Consider the following 14,986-nt stretch of genomic DNA (forward strand, 5'->3'; position numbering starts at 1 on the left):
GACTAATAGTACCTACAGCATTGTGCAAAACACTTCTACCACTTCTAGTGGTACGCGGTTTCGCCATAGCTTCGCTTTCGCCTCGCGCTGCAGTGGAGTCGCTTACCTTAGTACTCTCGCTGCTATCGGTGGCTACGTCGTCGTTCCAAACGTAAGCAGGTTTCAATCGGTCAATTGAGATACGAGCTTGCCTATTTGGAAATTGTACTAAAAATACTTTTTCGTCTCTACTTAACACTTTAAAAGGTCCCATATAGGGTGGCTGTAATGATTTCCTCACGGTGTCGTCCCTGACGAAAACGTATTGACATGATGCTAATTCCTTATGCACAAATAAAATGCGGTTGTTACGTGATCCCGCAGATACCGGTTTGTACTGAGATATTGTTTCCCGAATTTTATCTACTAAACTACCCGGATCGCTGGGTTCCGTGGGGCGTGTGTCAAAGAAATCCCCAGGTAAACGTAGCGTACGTCCGAACAACATCTCTGCGGCACTTACGTCATTATCGCTTCGTCCTGCCGCGCGCAGGCCCAGCATGACGGTCGGCAGTTCGTCCTCCCACGAGGTATTGTTCATTCTGGCCATTAGTGCTGCTTTCAAACTCCTGTGGAAACGTTCTACCTTGGAATTGCTCTGAGGGTGGAAGGGTGTGGTTCTGATTTTGTTTATGCCTAACAAATCCGATAGCTCTCTAAATAGGTTACTTTCGAATTGACGTCCCTGATCTGTTGTGAGCTGCGACGGACAACCGTAACGCGCGATCCACCCGCTAAACACCGTCTTAGCCACTACTTCTGCTGTCATGTCTGCTATTGGAAAAGCTTCCGGCCAGCTAGTACGCCTATCTATTATTGTTACTAGGTAGCGATTTCCATGCGGAGATGTCGGGAGCGGCCCGACCAGGTCCACGTGGATATGCGACAGCCTATCAGCGTTTTCAAATGTACCTAACTCAGAAACAGTGTGTCGGGTAACTTTCGCCTTTTGACAAGGTATACACGCTCTGGCCCAATGACTTACGTCTTTATTCATACTTGGCCAAAAGAACTTTTGACATACCATTTTGCGAGTAGTGCGTACTCCGGGGTGACTCAGACAATGGACGCTTTCAAACGCGGCGCGCCTAAACTTTTCGGGCAAATACGGCCTTACTTCCTTCAACGATATTTCGCAATATACAGCCTTTTGACAATTCGGTATTGCGAGCAATTTTATGTCTACAGTATCGTTTCCGTCGCGCCGGTCTGATTGCGTCATGCTCGCTAGGTACTCGTCTCGCGCTTGCTCGCCAGCGAGTTCCGTGTAATTAATAGCGGTTGGGCAAACAATGGTCTCGGGATAGCGTATCAGCCACAACGTTATCCTTCCCGCTTATGTGACGAATATCCGTAGTGAACTCGCTGATGAACATTAAATGTCTCGTACGTCGCGGTGTTTCACTACTACTTTTCCCTATATTTTCGAACGCATGACACAAAGGTTTGTGGTCTGTATAAACTATCAGTGGTCTGCCCTCAAATGACTTGCGAAAATGTTTCATCGATAAATAAATACCTAACAGTTCTAAGTCATATGCGGAATAACTTTTCTGGGCCTTCGTTAGTTTTTTTGAAAAGAACCCTAATGGTTCCCATTTTCCCCTGACCAACTGATGTAATGCAGAACCCGCGCAGTTAGATGACGCGTCGGACATTAAGGCTAGAACCGCGTCGGACTGAGGATGCGACAGTGTAACGGCTTTTTTAAGGCCCTCTTTACACTGTTCGAACGCTTCCTCAGTCTCCTTCGTCCAAACTATCGCCGTTTTATCGCGTTTTTTCGTGTTTACTAAATATTGATCAAGTTTTGATTGTATGGCCGCTGCCTTGGGAATATGAGACCGATAAAAGTTGAGCATGCCTAGAAATCGTCGCAACTGCTCCACTGTCTCTGGTTTCGGGTACTGTGCTACAGCCTGAACCTTTTCCTCTAACGGTTTAATGCCCGATGCGTCCACCTGGTGACCCAGGAATTCTAACTGCGTTTGTCCGAAACTGCACTTCGCTAAATTAATTGTAATTCCGAATTTAGCAAAACGTTCAAAAACCAGTCTAAGATGATCCCTATGCTGCGCCTCGTTGTCGCTTGCGATAAGAACATCATCTAGATAATTGAATAGGAAATCTAGGCCTTCCAGTACTGAAGTATTCATAAACCGCTGGAAGGTTTGTGCGGCACAGCGAAGCCCGAACGACATGACAGGGAATTCCCATAACCCGAATGTTGTGATAATTGCTGTTTTCTCGATATCTTCCTTGGCTACCGGTATACAATGATAAGCTCTGTTTATATCTAGCTTTGAAAATATTTTTTTACCTGCCAATATGAAGGTGAAATCGTGTAGTCTAGGTATCGGGTATCTATCGGGTTTCGTTTGCGCGTTCAAGGCACGATAATCCCCACAAGGGCGAATTTCGCCGTCCTTTTTCGTTACCACTGTTAACGGGCTAGCCCATTGGCTCTTGCTTGGCCTACAAATGCCTAGCTCTTGCATTCGGCGAAATTCCTCCTTGACCCGTTTATGCCTGTCCGGTGGTAATGGCCTTGCCCTCGCAAACGTAGGTGGCCCGGTTGTCTCAATGTGATGCACAACATCGTGCGCAGGGGGTTCCCTGTACGTCGGCGGCTTCGTGATGCTAGGGAATTGTAACAACAAACTGTGGAATGGATGATTACCATCAACTGTACTAATGGACGGCTGACTGCTATTGACAACCGTTGCAGATACGTTGAACTCTGTTACAAGGTCGTGTAATTTCTGTTCGCTCAGGTTAACTAAAAGCCTATGATAACTCAAAAAATCGGCCCCGAGTATTGGTTGTCTGACATCGGCCATCACAAATTCCCATCGAAATGGCCTACGTAACTTAAAATCTAAAGACAACACTTTAACACCGTATGTTTTTATTTGCGTACCGTTTGCTGCGAAAAGTTTTAAATTAGTGCACTCACCCGCGCGTAGTCTCCTGTCCGCCGGTATTAGAGAAATGTCCGCACCTGTATCAACTAAAAAACGCAGTCCGGTATTTAAGTCTGTTATACACAAACGACGGCTGGTGTGGATAGCAAAGGTCTCCGCCGAACTCTGTGCCATCGTTACTCGTTTCCCTGCTTCTTGTCCCATGCGCAAGGCTGGATGCACTTCGCGGCGGCCGGTCCAAACCGGAAGTGGTAGAAGCAAAGCCAGTCCGGGTTTCTTCCTGCCCTGTTGCTGCTACTTTGTGGGCGAGTTCCACTCCTGTGCCTGGATGTGGATCGAGCTCCTCTCTCTCTGCGTCCGAAGTTCCGTGTCCTTGGCCTCGAACGCTCCAAATCCATCATACGGACACTCAGTTTGGCGATTTCCGCTAGTATCACCGCTGTATCTGCAGTTCCTGAGGTTCTCGCTGGCGCGCTGTGCCCCTGGCCCTGTGGTACCGCCACTGCTGCCACGTGAGGGTTTCTTGTAGCCTCTGACACGTCATCGGCAATGCTGGCCAACGTGTCAAGGTCCGTCTCTCTGGACGCTACTAAAACTGCACGCACCGCCGTGGGCAGATGGTTTTGCCACATTATTCTCAATGTCGCGTCTGGAAAGCTATCCTTAGCTAAGTTGCGCATCTTAGCTAATAGCTGCGACGGCTTTTGATCTCCTAGATCCATTTCTCCTAGGACCTTCTCCACCTGCCTGTTCTTAGAGTCTTCTAGCATCTTCAACAGCTTGGCTTTCAGCTCCTGGTATTTGTTGGTGGAGGGTGGGTTCGTTAGGAAGTCCGTAAGTCGGAGTATGACTTCCTTCGGCAGCTTGGACACCACCATGTCGAACTTTGCGTCGTCGCCTATCTTCTGTGGCGTTAAAACGGCCTCCGTGCGTATAAACCATACTCTGGGCTGGTCAACCCAGAAGTCTGGAATACGGCTCGACACCGAGATCGCCATGACCTCGGCGGAGCGTGGCACTACGATGTCCTGTAGTTGCAAGGCTGCCGGAGTCTTCTCTTCAGTGGTCATTTTCACGTAACAATAAACCACAAAAGTCCGAATAACAACCTACGCTACCAACGTTCAGTCGGGGTCACCACTTTAGAGTTATATTAGATAGTTCCTGAAGGTGGGGTAGCGAGGTTAACTGAAACACTGAATTTACTAACTTGATTATATTATAAGTACATGAAGAATTGTTACAATTGTCAGGTGTTACATGACTGATGGTTAAGGCGAGACTGACTTACATATAGCGGGGGGGGGCCCGCACTGTAGCCGCGGGCACTGCCTAGTCAGCTCATATCGCGGTACACGCGCACTTGAATATGAGCTGACTTGGCAAATGTCCCTATATGTTTTGCTAGTACCGGTTGAAAGTTTCAACCTACTAATTATTTGTTTTGCTAGTACCAGTTGAAAGTTTCAACCTACTAATTATTTGTTTTGCTAGTACCAGTTGAACGTTTCAACCTACTAATTATTACTTATACCAACTGCAGCATAGATGTGATGTACAGTTTACTTCTTGCAATTTATTTTTCTTGTTAGTCGACTCCGACTACTACTCAATTCATTTGATGCTGAGTTTACGTGTCTACTCCTACAGTAAAATAATAACAAAGCCCTCGGCATTCATCAGTTCATGACTCACTTGACATCGTAACGGTCCTTGATAATTTAACTGGTCCGTTACCTGTTAGCATTGTTTATTATCATAAACAGCACATACCTATGTCTATATAAATACATGTTAAGTCGACACCAAGTTAACATCGATTCATACCCATATCGTGCTATAAATAGCATTTCAATTGATTATAACTGGTTATTTTTACCGAACAATATTTCTTTTAGGACATAAGGTCCATAAAATGTATACAACTATACCGACTTAATATGCAGGTTTCTCTATACGTTCCCTCATGTAAAAATATCTTAGTATTTAATTACACGACTAAGTAGGTCGGTATATTTTAAGTATGAACGGTAAATACACAACTCATAATAATCATGATTTCCGCGAAGGTAGTTTGATTATTTACCCTTTATATCACATGAATTCTAATATACGATTTTGAGTCAGAAAATAAACCATGTATCATCTGTATTTGTAACACGCAAACCATCAGCATATTCGTTTCTGTCATTTCATGGAAAAATTCATGGCTAATACGTCGGTGCCACATCATAGGAATAATGTAACATGAGTACATTATTTTTTGTAGTGACCCCAATTATTGATCTATCTTGCATTGATTACACTTTTTTTGGATTTACAATTGGTAACCAGGCTCATGCACAGTAGCCAATGTCAAAGAGTGTAATAAGCACGCGTATATTTCTTCTTTGCTTAGTAAACATTACAAACACATTACATTTAAATTCTGCATTAGTTTCTTTAATACTCCTCTTACGTGAGTTTGGAATTTCATAACCTACTTACGTAAGTACCGCCTAACAAAATCGTTGCAGTTTTAATATTTTAGTATTATGTACAACCGTACGTCACTCGTTACACAGAATATCACCTCGCCCAAAATTTTGTATTACCTGAATACAATCGGCAGCTCGGGAGGAAATGGACAAATACGGTAGCTATTAGGTTAGGATTTCCATACCTTAGGTTTGTTTGTTTTTTCCGCCACCGTTACCTGTCCTTTCCGTGATTTTTTTGTAATATTTTACCCTCGTCGCCATCTGTGACGTCCAGGCTCCGTTGTGTACTGGGTGATCAAATGAAACAACTGTTATCGCTCGTGCACTCCGCCAGCCACCCGCACGCCATGACACTTCTCCACGGAGTGAAGCTAGCGGGTAGTTGCGTCGTACTGTTTATTGTGTAATCGTCACAGGTATTAAACACAAGAGTCCTACTTTTTAGTACTACAAAATTAACATACCAGTAACATAATTCATCAGTCATCCTTTCAGACAGGTGCCACTCCGCAGTGTCTCATAGGCACGGCAGTTTCTGTGTCGCAAATTCTTTTTAGCTGCTTGCTGCTGTTCTCCATAAAAAGCGCCAAGCTTAGTATACCAAATATCGTGTTTCACCTGGGGTTTTCACTGAAAGTGAACCGCCAGTGTCCTCGTTTCCAGTATAGCGCAGCTTACAGTTCTGCTTGGAGTTGGTTAGCGTCCGGTTTTTGACTAGCATAATCAGTCCTTATACTCGTACTGCTCCTGAAACATTAGTTTTGTAGGCATAGAATGTGTGTAACATCCCACTTCTGATGTGAGAAAAGCGAATATAATAGCTGTCTAAGTAAATAAGGAGAATCCCCACTTTAAATATCAAACTCAAAATAAATAATCAATATTACATCTATTCTCATTACTGCCTAATAACACTATGTTTGGTGTATAATTTAGGCATAACTTGTCGTTAGTTATTTATTTACCTTGATTCAAAGTATATACAACTGCTAAAACAATCACTGGTTGTTATTGAAGTTATAAGTAGCATAAATAAAATAATAAACAGATGTAATTGAAAATAAAACTGTTTATTAAAGTCAATAATCCTATTTATTCACCTTATCATCAACAACTAATAAATATAAGTACTAAGAGTAATTATTCACTAAGAGATGATTGAATTAATCCATCTAATTAATCAAGTAAATACTTAATTATTATAATACATATTAATAATTATCAACATAGTATTTACTTAACTTTCAATATTCCTTTGGCGACGATTAACTCAGTGCTGATGCTCAAAGCAGAATGACCCAAATGAATTTGGTCGGGCCTTTTTATGCCCATCGCTAGCCAGCCACTTGCACCTGGTTAATCATGCCACTTGTCATTCCAGAAATGACGTCACAATCGTGGTTTCTCATGTACCTCGTCCATTTATCGAAATATGCAAAATAAAATGATTATAACATCTTTTCATTAAATTCCGTTATACATAATTACTAATCAGTAATAAATACATAATAAATCACTTAAAAGTAATGTACAAATCTTAGTAGTAAGTTAACTACTATTTTAAAGTTACCACTACCCCTGTTTCTCTTGTCAACCGTGGTTTCGTATCGTACCCACATAAATCACCAATTATAAACTTCACGTGAAGTTGTGTTTAAGTGTTTAAATAGTTCAATATATTATCAACATTGGACCTCAAAGAGAAACAGGTCAGTTTCATACGTAACACAATTTGTACATAGGATAATAATATTCTAACACCCGCATGCTATGTGCGCTACACCAACGACATCCCAGTCGTCGGACAAGCGCAACTAGCTCTATTCGCAGACGACGCTGCTTACTTTGCTTCCTCTTTCCAGATGCCGCACGCAGTCTCCAAGATCCAGCCGACGCTTGACGCCCTCCCTGACTGGCTCTCCAAATGGACACTATCAGTCAATGTGGGCAAGACACAAGCGCTCATCACAGGGCAAGCTATCAACCTGCCTAATCCTCCTTCCCTTCTAGGTCAGCCGCTCACATGGTCACCCACAGTGAAATACCTGGGGGTGACCATAGACAGGAGACTCAACATGGATCGCCACACCAAAGACACAGTAAGCCGAGCGAAAATCGCTCGCATCTGTCTACGCTCAGTCTTCTGTAGTAAGCTTCCTGTACGGACCAAACTCGGCCTGTACAAAGCTTACGTACGCTCTAGACTAACATACGCTTCACCTGCCTGGCATTCTTTCTGCTCCAGGTCCAACAAGGAGAAGATGGGGCGTCAGGAGACCCTCACACTACGGAGCATCGTCAAGTGTCCACGGTACGTCAGCAACGCAGCCCTCGCCGAGACACTGAAGTGGCGCGGCCTGGAGGAGTTCATCGAGCGTCTCGCGCGGTCCATGTTCGACCGCACGGACAACAGCGGGCACGAGCACCTCAAGAACATCGCGCACCATCCCACCAGACCACCGGACAGGTGGGCCCGGGACTTGCCCCGAGCTCTGCTACACCAGCGGTAGCGGAGCCAAGCAAGCACAACACACACTTCGGATACACCACGCCACACACGCCAGCTAAGCTACCGGTCGCCTTCCACGCGGCCCCGAAACCTGGCCCCGCTCAAACGGTATCACCAGGCTAGGGGTCATGGGGGTTGGGTAAACGATCGGTAGCGAAGAGCTGGCTCACACCAGCAACACCGTCATCCTCAAAACGATGACGATTGACCTCCCCACGCGGTGGGGAGCGACCCGCCACAGCCGTCGCAGCCGAAAGGCGGGCAAGGCCGCTCATACCTCCCTTAATGGGAGGTGGGGTGTAGTGGGTCGCCTAGCCAGATATTATTTGGGGCATCACTAACCGGTCTACTGAAGACGTTGGTGCCTCACTGACTGCAGGTGCTCCCACACTCTACCAGTGGCTCCAAGAAGCTGTAGTGCATGCAGCGGCCACACCCCGGTAAACAACGTCGGTTCGCGGGCTAAACTGGTGAGGGGAACCTGCCTATGGTAGGTCTTACAGCGAAAACCTCTCGCTCTAATTGCACAAGCTTATCCCGGCGAAAAAGGCAGCTCAAAGCAGATATGCAGTCGAGTTTGGTGGACCCGGCGGGATAACAAGGCAAGGTGGATGGCCTAGGGCGATGATAGAGGGCATAGTTATCATCGGCCAGACACAGCATCTGACCCCATCTCCGGTCGTATCGGTTCTCTGCTCCACTGGGTCAAGATAGGTGACGACGAGAGTGTGTGCATCTGCGTTTGCGCGTACGCTTGTGCACCTTAATATTTCCTGCGCACTTGACTGTTTCTGGACAAAGGACTCCGATCATACACAAAGTCCAGTGGCGATGGGTTGAGGTAGAGAGGTCCGGTTTGATGCAAGCCGGGCTTTGTCTGATGCCTGCACACTGGCGACTCTGGGGGCGCAGTATGCGTCGTGGTCGTTTTCGCTCTGCACTGGGGTGACAGAGAGGACTCGGCAGCACCCAGGGTGACAAAGCAGCCCTATTTAGGGAGGCACTGCTTTCCCCGCCCAGCCGGAGAGGGGGCTAGAAAAGGTGCCCTAAACAAAACCCCACCCCCCAAAAAGGGATGGTAGTAACCGCGGCTGCCTCCGCATCTCTTTAATCGTGGTCGACGCAACATAAGAAATAACTGAAATAAGACAGTCCAAAAGCATAAAATGACGTTCGGCGCGTGGAACGTGCTGTTAAAGGGCAGCCTCCGTTGGAGTTTCGAAGAAAACTCTTGAATACAACCCAAACAGTTTATTAAACCCAAAATACACTGCACAAACTTACACACTAAAAGATTTAGGATATTACTAGATCTATGTTAAAGAGTAAATTACGAGTGACAATGTTTTTACTGTTATTCGAATTTTTATACAGTAATATTGCTGTCAATGCTTTACCTACATTTTAGTTTTACCTGGTAAGCAAAATAATTATGAATGTATATAACAGTGCGAACGCTTCATGACCGCAATAAGAATGCCTGTCCTGAAAGAAAGACCACGATAGTAGCTCGGGAACTCGGCCGATACAATGTGGATGTGGCTGTTATCAGCGAGACACACCTTGCCGACGAAGGAGAGCTGGTAGAAATCGGAGGAGGTTATACTTTCTTTTGGAAAGGTACAGCTTCTTCTGAGCCTCGAAGGTCAGGGGTCGGATTTGCGATCAAGAATGGGTGTGTAATGATCGCTATAACAATAAATGATATATTTTCATTCGATATAACAACATATGGTATAATTTTGATAGATATATCACTAAAGTAATATAATCAACAATGTGTGTAATCAACAACAACAACCAACAAAAGGAATAACTTTATATGATATAATTAAGGGTACAAAATAAATTTAATATAACGATTACCCAATATTAGTTATAAATGACATAATTTCTAGCTGTATAATATATGATATTACATACATTAAATATTTCGTCTATAAAATTTAACCACCCACAACATATTGAAATGACTGAAAAATGTACCTTTAATTTATCGTGTGTGAAATTAAATTAGGTTCAATCCATAAAATTAAATTTATGCGGAGAGCTTACGCTTAGAAATCATAATATCTATGTATTTTTTCATACTAATATAGGTTTTAACATAGCAAACACGACTTGGTGACAAATCGACGAAGCCCCGCTTTGCGGGGCTTCTATGTTCTGCTCTGAGGGACAAAAGGTAACTAACGAACCTAACCTAACTCAACCTGAAATAGCAGTTGTACATGCTCTTCTTTGTTATGCGAGCCCCCCGAGCCGCCTTCTTCTTTAGACATGGCGATACCTGTGTAATTTTTTTTAACCTATACCATACTTGATACGACGCTCCAAAAATTTTTTTTGTCTATAATACATAATAGCCAACTAATGTTATACCGAACCTTATTATAAAGTATGTGCGTTATACTACCTTAGCATTAGGTTGAAATAGATTATATTAAATACCTGTTATACTGTATGAGAGATATATCTGATAAAAATATGTCATTCGTATGTATATGTCTTATAAATTATATCCCTTGGTCGTTATATCGACCAATAATATATCCATAGTTGTTATACACTGAAACGCACCCATCAAGAATGGTCTTGTAAGTGCGCTACGGGAATATCCCATCCATATTTCTGATAATATCGGGTTGCCACATTGCGCCTACACCTCGACAACGACAACTACCTAAATGTCATCAGTGTCTATGCTCCGACTCCGACGCTAGACAAATCTGATGATATTAAGGATAAATTTTATGAAGAATTGACACAATGTCTCGACCATATAAATGCCAGGGAGCAGATCCTTTTATTAGGCGATTTTAATGCCAGAGTTGGACGTGATTTTGAAGCTTGGCCTGGTGTGCTGGGCAGACACGGAGTGGGTAATATGAACAGCAATGGTCAGCTGCTGCTTAGCTTATGTGCACAATTTGATCTCGCAATCACGAACACTATGTTTAGACTGCCTGCCAAGCACAAGACGACGTGGATGCACCCGAGATCCAAACATTGGCATTTAATAGACTATGCTATTGTGAGGCATAAGGATGTCTCCCAGGTCCAGATCACTCGAGTCATGCGTGGTGCGCACTGCTGGACAGATCATCGGCTTGTTGCCACCAAATTGTCTCTAAGCCTTCATCGCCCTCGAAGATCCGGAAAAAAGAAGATCCAGAGGTGAGGAAGAAATATGCAGAAAATTTGTCTAGTGCGCTCCCGTCGTCTATTGATGAGAATTTGGATGTTGATGTTCTATGGAAGTCTCTGTCCTCTCATATTCTTGTCACTGCCAAAACAACGCTCGGCCTAGCGGTCCGTAAAAACGAGGACTGGTTCGACAAGAATGACAGTATTCTGACAGAGGCATTGCACAAACACAGACGTCTCCTGCGAGAGCACCGTTGCCGTGGCGTGCCCGTGGGTCAGGGTGGAGACATTACGAAGTGAACTGGAGCTGAGAAGACTGTGTCGGGAAACCAAGGAACGGTGGTGGCAGAACAAGGCTTGTCATATGCAGTGGCTCGCTGACTCAAACCAGCTCGGAGAGTTTTATGGAGAGGTTAGAAAGCTGATCGGTACCAATTCCCATGCCAAGATACCGCTTAAATCAGTCGATGGTGAGTGTCTTCTAAAAACTAGGGAGGACGTGCTTAACAGATGGGCTGAACTTTTAACGCTTTGCTCAATGTAGATCGTACAGCAGATCTATCGCACATTAGCTTGATACCTCAGCTCTCCATACGTATGGAGCTGGATGAGCCTTTATCGCGTGACGAGGTAGTTCTTGCCATTAAACAGCAGCAGAATAAGCGTGCGGTTGGCATTGACTCTATGCCAGGCGAATTGCTCAAGTACGGAGGTGAGGAGTTGCACTCGTCAGTTTGGGCACTTTTTGTTCGTATGTGGGATGAAGAACAGGTTCCCTCTACTTTTAAACTGTCATGCATTAGGGCCATCTACAAGAACAAAGGTGACCGAGCGGATTGCAACTCATACCGCGGTATATCCCTTCTCACAGTTCCTGGTAAAGTTTGCCAGAGTTCTCTTGAACCGCCTTATTAAGCTCTCTGAAGAGATCCTACCGGAAACACAGTTCGGCTTCCGACCTAATCGGGGCACCTGTGAGGCTATTTTCTCATTGCGTCAACTACAGGAAAAAAGCAGAGAACAGGGACAAAGGCTGTACTTTTGCTTCGTTGACCTTGAGAAGGCCTTCGACAGTGTCCCCCGTGAAGCTTTGTGGATGGTGCTAGGGAAACTAGGATGCACGGATAAATTCATTCGCCTCCTGAGACTTCTGCATGACAACATGGAGTGCTGCGTCGCTGTGGATGGCGAGGAGTCTAGTTTCTTTCTCGTTACCTGTGGGGTGAAGCAAGGTTGCGTCTTAGCGCCAACACTCTTTGCTCTCTACTTTGCTGTGGCTGTCCGTGAAGTTTTACAGAGGCAGAGCTCGTCGAATGGAATTCGCATCCGTTTCCGCACTGACGGTAATCTTTTCTACTTGGCCAGATTTAAAGCTCGCACTAAAGTCTCGTACACTGTGATCACCGAGATCATGTACGCGGACGATTTGTGCTTCATAGCGGAAACCCCTGGTGACCTACAGCAACTTGTGACCGACTTTCTCGAGTCCTGCTGCAAGTTTGGACTGAAAGTCAGTGTCAAAAAGACGGAAGTAATGTCATTAGACATTCATGGTCGCGAGACACTGACAGTTAGGCTTCGGGAGGATGTACTGAAACAGGTTGATAAGTTCCGGTACCTGGGGAGCACAGGAACGTCTACGTGTGACCTTGACGCAGAGATAAACAGCAGAATTGGTGCCGCTGCTGCAGCATTTGGTAAGCTGGATGCCAAGGTCTTCCGCTCACATGACCTGAAACTGGCGACAAAGATCTCCATTTATATAGATAGCATCACGTTTATATAGATAGGATCGAGCGGATTCAGAGGAAATTCATAAAATTTCTCTGCTATAAATTACGTACCCCATATAACTCATCTAATTATATTAGCGTGTGCAAAAAAACACCATTTGTTACATTTGTCACAGCGACGTGAAATTGCTGACATTATATATTTCCTAATAATTATGAATGGCCGCATTGACTGTCCTGATCTACTTAGTAGTATTATATTCAACACTCCTAATAGAGTCAAAAGGTATTATCCTCCTATGTCTGTTCCCTTTGCATCCTCGAATTACAGACCTAACAGTTTCCTTATTGGCGCGGGTAGAACACTTAACAGTCTGTCAAGAGAGCACGATATTGATGTGTTTAATATAAATACGCAGTCTATACGACGTATTTTAACGCTTAAATTCTTTGAGTGAGCTTGACCTTTCTATCTTGTCTGTATGGTTTTTTTCTTAAATTGTTTTTATTTTTAATTTATGTATGTACTTGCTTAGTCTACGCAGAATTGTAAACTATATATACTTACTTAGCGAAGCTATCTTCTATGTAATTTATATTTGTGAGAACCTATAATTTATTGGCCTCCGATTTTTATACATATTGTTAATATGTTTCATATGCTGTTGGTTTTCCAATAAATAAATAATAATAAAAATAATAATAAAATAATAATAATATATATGGCTGTGTGCTTCCTAATATCTTATACTCTTCTGAAACGTGGACCGTATACCGTCGTCACATCCGCACATTAGACCGGTTTCACCTAAAATGCCTTCGCAAAATCTTAAAGATCAGCTGGTCCGATCGCGTGCGGAACACCGAAGTTCTGCGAAGAGCCAAAGTGGGTGGGATCGAAGTTTATATTATGCGACGACAACTTCGCTGGGGCGGCCACGTTTCAAGGATGGCAGAGGGTCGGGTGGCAAAGTGCATCTTTTACTCGAAGCTGCACAGACGTAGATATGACCGATTTATATTCGGTACAAAATGGGATAAAAAATGTAAAAACGTTGTTTTATACTAAAATCAATTGTATTCTGTCAATTAAAAACAAAAAAAAATATATAAAAAAATATATAAAAAAAAATTATGAAAAAAAATATTTTAAATTTATTTAATACAAAATTAAAATACACACAAATCTACACTGGTATATATGGTTCGGCAGGCAACAAAAGCTCGATTGTCTCAGGAAGAAAGGCTTTGTTGCAAGGCGATTGCTTTTTTGGTTTCATACTGCTGATGAGTGGATCGGATGTTAGTAAAAGTCTAGTAAAAACGTCAAAATTACATTGTTCTCTTGAAAATTTCCTTGCAAAATTTTGTCGGTATGCTCTAAAATGTTTATTTCGGGCTTCTGCTGCTTCTTCCGACAACTGGCCAATGGGTAATAGAGCGTTTTCTATTACGCGTCCCCCATGGATCAAAATTTTATGCATGGTTGGAGTCATAGGATGCCATTCCCCATACAAATTCTTATATAATGTTGCTGTATCATAAGCGTATTCGTCGAATTTAGCAATATTTATTCTATGACCACTAGATATTACCTCTAAAATAACTTTCATCCTAAAAATCAAGTCGTAGCTGACTTTTGTGATATCAGCCGCCAATTCCGGATTATCAAAAAATCTCCTACTGGTGTTGCCAAAGTTAGCCTTCGGCATATCAATCAGCAATCCTGTCTCAGTTTTGAATCTCTCTTGGATATCCTTTTTTCTCTCTTCTTCCATAAGTTTTTCTTCTTGTGTTTTTCTCTGTCTGTATTTCTTTGTAGGTAATCTGTACGCTAAATGCAGGATGCTTTCCATAAAACGGATTCTAGCATGTAAGACTGATAATCCAAAATCCAAAGCTTCCGGACTCTCCTCATTTTTCTTGTTGAGATCATTAAAATCCTTCGTTTGATTAGCACCACATATATAACACTTGCTCGTGGATTTTGTATCTGTTGCAGCATTACAGACCTTTCCGTCAACCATGGTCATTTTATTTTAAAAATATACCCAAACAAAAATTCATTTTCATGCAAGGTCACTTTAGAATCATTTAGGTGCGTAGCAGAATTCTGCACATAATCAATTTCTTCTTTTGTAACATCTGTTGATT

The sequence above is a fragment of the Cydia splendana genome, unplaced genomic scaffold (genome assembly GCF_910591565.1).
Source record: "Cydia splendana unplaced genomic scaffold, ilCydSple1.2 scaffold_69_ctg1, whole genome shotgun sequence".
Taxonomy (NCBI): domain Eukaryota; kingdom Metazoa; phylum Arthropoda; class Insecta; order Lepidoptera; family Tortricidae; genus Cydia; species Cydia splendana.